This window comes from Uranotaenia lowii, chromosome 2 (assembly GCF_029784155.1).
Source record: "Uranotaenia lowii strain MFRU-FL chromosome 2, ASM2978415v1, whole genome shotgun sequence".
NCBI classification, from domain to species: domain Eukaryota; kingdom Metazoa; phylum Arthropoda; class Insecta; order Diptera; family Culicidae; genus Uranotaenia; species Uranotaenia lowii.
In genome coordinates this window covers 343172416-343180464 of record NC_073692.1, presented here as the reverse complement: position 1 = coordinate 343180464, position 8049 = coordinate 343172416, and positions in this window count along the sequence as shown.

Sequence of the window (8049 nt, the reverse complement as noted above, 5' to 3'; positions counted from 1 at the left end):
TAATGAAAAATCTAGAATAAAGAATATAGTTTTGAAGATATTTGTTTAAAAATATGTGAAATTGAACATTTTTCTGTTATTTCAACAACCTTGATCAACATTTCAGTGTAATGATCCAATACAGAACTTCAATTTTAAAACCAGGCAGGGTTTTTACCATTTGTAGGAAAAAAAACTATGCTTTGAGGCCAAGTTTTACTTGTGGAAAAAAAACAGAAAGTCAATTAGCTATTCAACGACAAACACTAAGAAGAAGGCGATTTATTTGAATATATATTATTTTCACTTTTAGTTATCTCTGGAGCCGATGACAAATAGTACCATAGATTTAAACAAGAATGATGTAAGAATGAATGTTCGCCAAAAAGTACTACTGAAAAATTTAAGAGAATTAAAAAATGACAAAGATGTAGTAATGTACCTTTTCAACATTGGGCATTAAAAAGTCGTGTTGAATTTCTGTTTTTAAACACGTGAATTCCCTTTTTCAGATTTAGTTTTGAAAAAAACTTTGTAGTTCTAAAAAATTACGTAAAGCTCTGCTAATTATTGAAAAAATGTCATTTTAAGTGCGGCCCGCCGAAAAGATTTCAAATTTAAATTGGCCCGTTGGTTCAAAAGGTTGCTCACCCCTGATGTAGATGGACAATATTTACGTGTTTTGACCGGAAAAAGCGACATCGCGTTATGCCAAAAAACGCAATCCTTCCTGAATACCTCCCTTCGATCCCATTTGTACCCAAGAACCACAACCCGAGAAATCTGAATCAGTGTCGCCCAATCGAAGATTTTTTCGGAACTTTGAGCTCATTGGTGTACAAGAATAATTGGAGAGCCAAGAAGTGCAAGCAATTGAGTGAAATAATCAATAGATGTATTCACAAAGTTGACATGAAGACTTTACAACGCTTCTGGTACCGACATCAAACGGAAGCTTTACTTAACAGCCGATTATGGACCATTTTTAACTGTTCACTATTTTTTTTTTCAACAATGGAAAATATACCTTTAATTCCAATAAATCAAAATCTTCTTCAAGTATACTTGATTTTTTTCACAGCTTGATAGAGAAATTCCAAAATTTTAGTTGCCACTCTTTAGCACTATAAAAAAATGCATCCCTTAAAGAATTCAATATAGAAACTTGAACGGTTTTTATACAAAATACGTTAAAAAACTTCGAAAAACTGCTATAAAAACCCAGGAAAAATAATTGAACTTGCAAGTGTTTTCTAAATGTTTTGTAGTTATAATAGAGGGCAAGATTCAAGATTCTTCTTATTGAATGCAGAACACACAAGTCAACTTCTAGATACGTTACCATATACACACTCTGTCCACAAAGTACGTGGGTGGGTGGTTAAAGGCGATGATGATGTTTGAGACTGTGCGCGCTGCTACAAGCTACAACTTTTCCCCTCGAATAAAATGTACAAATATTGCCCAACAAAGGTCGCGGCCGAGGAAAGCATATAGTTAGCTAGTTAGTTACTCCGTCTGAAGGAATAACAATAACAAAAACAACAACCAACCGCTCTCCTATGGCATGGCCAAAGGAAAAATATGTGTGTTTCCTTACCCAAAAAGAAAGAGCAAACCACGATTTTCGGTGAAGTGTTGTTTTGGTATTATTCGACCATTAGCGCTCGGCTTGCTCGCGTGTCGTGTGCTTTACATTTTTTTTGCTGCTGCTGCTGCCATTCAGAATTCCAGTCTCTGGCGGAGGAGGGCGGTCGGTGAGAATTTGTGCTTACGTTACGAACACTAGTGAAGTTCTGAGAACGTGTGTTGTGAAAATCGCCGTGTGAGGTAATAGCAAACTCACTGGGCTGAGATTCGGTAGACTCGGAAAAACTCAGCAGCTCACTTACTTTGGAGGAAACTCCGGCTGTTCAATACTTTCGGCAGCACAGGACTATGGCTGGCGTAAATGTGTATTTTATATGCCAGTTTGCAGGTACATTTGTCAGTTACGATAACTATTTTTTCTATTTTCTTCTTCTATATTCACTATCGACTAAAAGTTAAACCCGGTACCGCTGCTTTGATGGACAAACCAGAAAGTGGTCCCCTGGTGGTGACGTTTGGCTCAGGCCAGGCAAACTGCAAGGAGGAACTGGTTTTTCGATGTCGCTAGCCTTACACTTTCTCGATTTTTTCCCCGGAGCTTAGTATGCAGATTTTTTCCTCCTTCCATCCATTCGTCGGTATCGTATTCGTCAAATCAATTTCACTGACACTTCAGGGTTCGGTTAGTAAATCACTTTAATGCTCTTTCACTTTTCGTTTGGTGAACAGGCCGCGCGCTGTCACACTACAACTGTGAATACTTGAGATCTGGACGACGACGACGATGTGTTTGACTTTCTTATTCCCACGCCTTTTTTGTTGTTCCCTGTTGTAATTCACAAACTATGTAACACAAACCGCTTGGTAGAACAACCCCTGATTTATAGGTTTTTGATTGATTTTTTTAACAATCGTCTAAACACAACCCGAGAGAAAATCAAGCCTTGAATCACTCTTACCTTTTGAAATGAGACCCGAAAATACAATTTCCTTCAATTTGTATGCATCTTCTGGCTCAACCGGAACTGATCCACAAATTTATCGGGTTGGCGATTATGACACTACAAATTTTTCCTTCAAATCATCTACAACAAGACTTAGACGGGGTTAAAATGACATAAATCACTTTTTCCCGAAACGTCACCGACGAAAAAATCGAAACGCTCACTCATCCGATGTGTTTCTTCCTGCTCATTTCACTGAGACTCCCCGACACGAAGTCCCTGAACGACTAGACAAGACAGTTACCCAATAATAACGAATAGGTACTTTCTTTGCCGAAAAAAAATAATTCGTCAAACCACCCCCACCCAACTAACGTCGTGTCAGTCCATCACGGAGAAATCCCTGCGGGAAACTATAATAACGACCTTCCTTCTCCATATATGTACGGTTTTCTCCTTGCTAGGAAAAACGAATCGAAGGAAAAAATAAACGAAACCCGATAACACTGCTCTCGATGCACCACAACACCGTTGGATCCAGCCTGCACCTTTACAGTACGGTTGTACTTTCGTGACTGAAACCGAAACTCTCCTAGTAGCTGGTACCCCAGTCGCCAACCGTGTGGCTGGCGAGTGAACGAAAAATCAACATTGGCTTTGCTGTTGCGAATGAGTATAGTGTGAAGGCGATGGCAGTCAGCAGCCGCCGCGCGCCGGTTGTTCCATTCCATTCTATTCCGTCCCATCATCATCATCATTCATCTATCCGACCAACAAACCCACCCTTGTACAGTAAGTAAGTTTGTAGCGGCAGAGCGGCCGGGAATCGCTATAACAGCGCGAGAGGCATCTGAAATGCAACAGAGCTGGTCCTGCGGCTGAGTAGGATAGGTAATCGGGTAGCACAATGAAATTTATCCCGGATAGGGTTGGCATTGGAAACTATTAGAAACAAACGGTCCGGACATTTTGTTACGTTTTTTTGTTCAACAGTATCAAATGTAAAAAAAGCCTTCATGTGTGTGATTGAACTAACAATAAATTGATTCCTAATTAAAGATTGCCAAAATAAACAGGCGCAAGATTAATTTGGCTTTTTCTTGGAGGTCTATTTTATAAATAAAAACATCCCCGCCAACATGAAATCGTAAAAGAAACCATCACCAAATTCGTAAAAAAAATTCAACTCGAATCGGAATCGTAAATATAACATTCGACCATATCGTATATTAATCGTACAAGAAACCAAAACCAAATTAAATACGACTTAGTTACGATATGTTGGATGAAGTCGTATATAAAGCATGCATCACTACAAATCTGGACGCACTATTTATTTTACCATAGTGCTCCTAGTTGTCGGATCTGGAATGTTTTGGCAGCACTTTGTAGAGGAATGTTTCTTCTACCAGTGCTGAAAATTTCATTACGATTCGTTTTGTTTCGAAAAAGTTACACGTGATGGAAGCCGCGAGATGAAAATAAATTTTGAACAACCACGTCAAAAACCCGACGTGGTCGGGTTCAAAAATCGCGAAATCGTTAAAAATGGTCAAATCAACCGTGTGTAGCGTTTTCAAACGGGTCTGTGAGATGCGTACTATAGATCGGCAAGTTCATACCAAGCGTCATAGTGGAATTAAGGATCAGAAACTGCATTTGAAGGTGTTGAGAACGATCAAGGAAAACACAGGGTAGTCGGACTATGACATTGCCAAGAAATTCAACGCCGACCGGTGCACCGTCAGCAAAATTCGTCTACGCGAAGGAATACGATCCTATCGGACCAGTAAGCAACCAAACCGGACATTGAAGCAGAATTCAGTAGCCAAAGGACGTGCCCGCAAGTTATACAAGAAGATTCCAACGAAGTTCGACGGATGCATCCTCATGGATGACGAAACGTACGTGAAGATGGATTTTGGGCAGCTTTCTGGCCAAAAATTATGTAAAGCCACTGCAGTGGTGCACTGCACTGGTCATGGTGATGTCCCCGGCAACTTCAAATTCGTTTTTGCTGATAAGTTTGCAAGAAAGTGTTTGATCTGGCAAGGTATTTGCGATGCGGACGAAAAATTCCGGTTTTTATGAAAAACAAGACCATAGTCTCAAAAATTTACAAGGAGGAATGCCTGAAAAACTTTTTTTTTGTACATTAGATCTCACAAAGCACTAGTTAAGTTTTCGCCAGATTTGGAAAGCTGCCACTACAGCTAGGAGGTTCTACAGTGGTATTGGGCCAACGGGTGGATTTTGTCGAAAAGGACATTAACCCACCCAACTGTCCTCAATTCCGCTCTATCGAAAAATTTTGGGCAATTGTCAAGCAGAAGATGAAGAAGAATGGTAGGAAGACTCGGGATGCAACAGAGATGTAGAGATTGGGGAACAAAATGGCCGCTGAGGACAGCGAATAGGGTGTTCAAACTATAATGAGTGATACTCAACGAAAAGTTCGAAAATTCATCAAAACAACATCGGAATAATTTTTTTATTATTTTTCCTTTAAAGTGCAATAAAAACCCTACATTTCAAGTTCAAAACATTTTTATTTCGTTTACATAGCTTCGAGATAGACCCGTTTTAATGCGTCCAGATTTGTAGTGATCCATGCTTTAATATGATCGATGTTAACCGATGTCTTCAAACAATCGCGTAAGATTTCTTAAGAAGCAATTTATCCGTACATAAATTTATTTCGTATCGAAATTGATTAGAAATAAAATCGTAAAGAATCACACATAAGCATCGATTATAATTATCATCACTTTTGTGTTTCGCAAATCATCATCACATAAAGGGGTAATTCGATTTAATTTTTTATTAAAACTAATAATGAGTAACTTAAAGTTTTCGTGCAGCCGTCCCGCGCGGCAGGAGTTCGTTTTTCTCGTATTTTTGCAAGTTTTGCAGAAAGAACTGTGCTGGTGACCTGCGGCGCAGCAGTACGAAAGCGAGTGGCGGATCTATCCCAGAATGACAATTCACAGATGAAACCCTCGGTCACCGGATTCCCAAACGGAGAAATGTACGATTCACAGGGCGCCGGAAACGGGAAAGGTAATAAGCTACAACCCGAAGATAAGAAGCTGCGCCAGTACGAGGCCACTGAGAGAGAACACAAATTGGCCACTCAACTGTATGGAAATAGAATAACTTCCCGGATAAAGTCGTCGTAAAATTATCAAAGGTGAGTTTAAAAAGGTAGTGTTTTCTCAGAAAGTAAAAATTTTAATTTTTTTTTTAAGGATAACAACAAAATTAGACGAAGGTGTACTTTCTAATAGAGACTGGACTGGAATTGAAACGGATCGTCGACACACTGGATGAAACTTCGGACAGGTTGCCTGTCATCCAGCGGTTCTCGGATGAAAATCCAGTGCAAATATTTGTGATGGACTATCCCCATCAATGTTTTCAATGCAACTACACCAGAATAGACCAAAGTGAGTGATTCATTATTACATATTATTACATTCAAATTCACAGTACATATAGATACGTAATTGTGCGTAAAGAGTAAAGCACACCTCCTGGAACTTGGTGGAACTTTATTGGTGCAAAAAACATCAAATGGTACAAAAGCAGAAAAACTCGGTAAGGATGTTCCATATCTTATTTTTCTAAGCTTCTCTCTTTTTTCCTCTACTGTTGACTTAATTGTTGATGAGTAGATCATGTTAGGGCCCGTCTCCAAGTTCTGTAAAGAAGTTTCAATTTTTCGTATGTGCTCGGGCTCATTTCCAATTATAATGATTTTGCCCTACGCTTCACAAAACCAACATATATTAATTCGGGGGCAGCTGTTTTTATTCAGGGGTATGCAGGAGGAGGAGTATGCAGTTCTTTCCAACATCTCTCAGATTTTAGCTTTTTCCTCAGATTTGAGCTTTCAACTCCAATGCTCTTAAGGTAAAAAAGCTTAAATCTGAGAACAAAAAAACTTAAAACGAGGTTCACTAACACTTAGCAAATAGATGTTGGTCACACGATACATAGAGAAATCGTGTAGCATTTCATCCCCCTGTTATTATTTACCCTGATACACACATTCATAACAAGATCCAAAGTAATGTCGTACTGCAGGTTGGCAATGCTATACTTGCTGCGACGGTATCATTTTCTTTTTTTTCTGCAATTCTTTGCAGTACAGTAGTCCCCGATAAAATTTTAAGAATGCTTCATTTTTTTATGTAATTTAAATTTTAAAGACAATAGAATTGCGATTTAGATACATATTCATATGCTTGACATGTTTTTTAATTTTTAAAATTTATTATTTTGTTTTGTTGTTGTATCATATAGTCAAAGATTAATCATGAACTCTTCTTGTTAATGATGACAAATCTAGGGAGAAAAATATTTCTATATACATATTCCTTTTTTGGCGCTTAAATCTCTTACAATGGAAAAAAAATCTAAGGATTATGGAGCTATATTAATAATTTCTCTGCTCTTCCCAAATCTATTCAAAAGCGAGGAATGGCGCTATAACCATGGTCAATGACCTGAGATGAAGGTACAATGATCCAGAATTAAACAGTGTATAATGTTGTATTTTTACTATTCACCGGGATGCTGATAAGATCTGGCTGTGTACGTATCATAAGCATAAGCATAAGCAATTGATCGTCAGATCACTTCAGTTCGTAAAAGGGTAAAACACACATCGCATAACGTGTAGTTTGAGCTGTCAATCATCTCATCATCGAAATGTGTATGAATCGAATCCTTTATTGTAATGTACAAAATGTCGTCAATGCGACATGAAGTACAAAATTATTTCGGACATCGTTATAACATCGTATATGATGTTGTCGAAGTCGTTATTCAGAAAATTATACATTCATGAACGTATATCGCCTCCACTTTTGGTAGGTATAAGCTTTTTCCTAACGTCATATACGATGAGTATTATCGACATATATGTTTATATACCTACCAAATTGTTAACTGGAATATTGTTGGCTCAAGCAATGTATGGTTGAATCAGCCTGAAGGGAAGTTTGAAATGATTGACTTTGCAACGCAAAATCAGCCATACGATTTTTCTCTTCACAGATCACCCTTTTTTCCTATTGGGGAGAAAGTTCACTGCGACCATTGAGTTTATCTATTGTGGTATTACCCCGCGTTACTATTTTTACCTTGCTATGCTACTTGACACCCCTGTACTATTGGTTGAAGTTGCAGTTGCTTACCGGTAGCACTACGGGCACACACATATCAAGGTAGAATCTCCAAGTGCAATCTAAGTTCCCTTGAAAAGATCCATCCACATGCATGTGCTGCATCATTGAGGTATGCAGTTCCAAGATATACCCGGCTAGCATTTCACTAATGTCAAAACCACCAACCTCTATCATACTATGTATACTACGTTATTTCACGACCGGGATTCGATCTCCTGATCGTTGGCTTAGAAGACAAGGATGCTATCCTCTAGGCCACGATCTGCTGGCACATTACCCTTTGAATGATACAACTAAGTTTATATCAGACAACCATATTTATAGTAAATTTGATGCGTATTTTC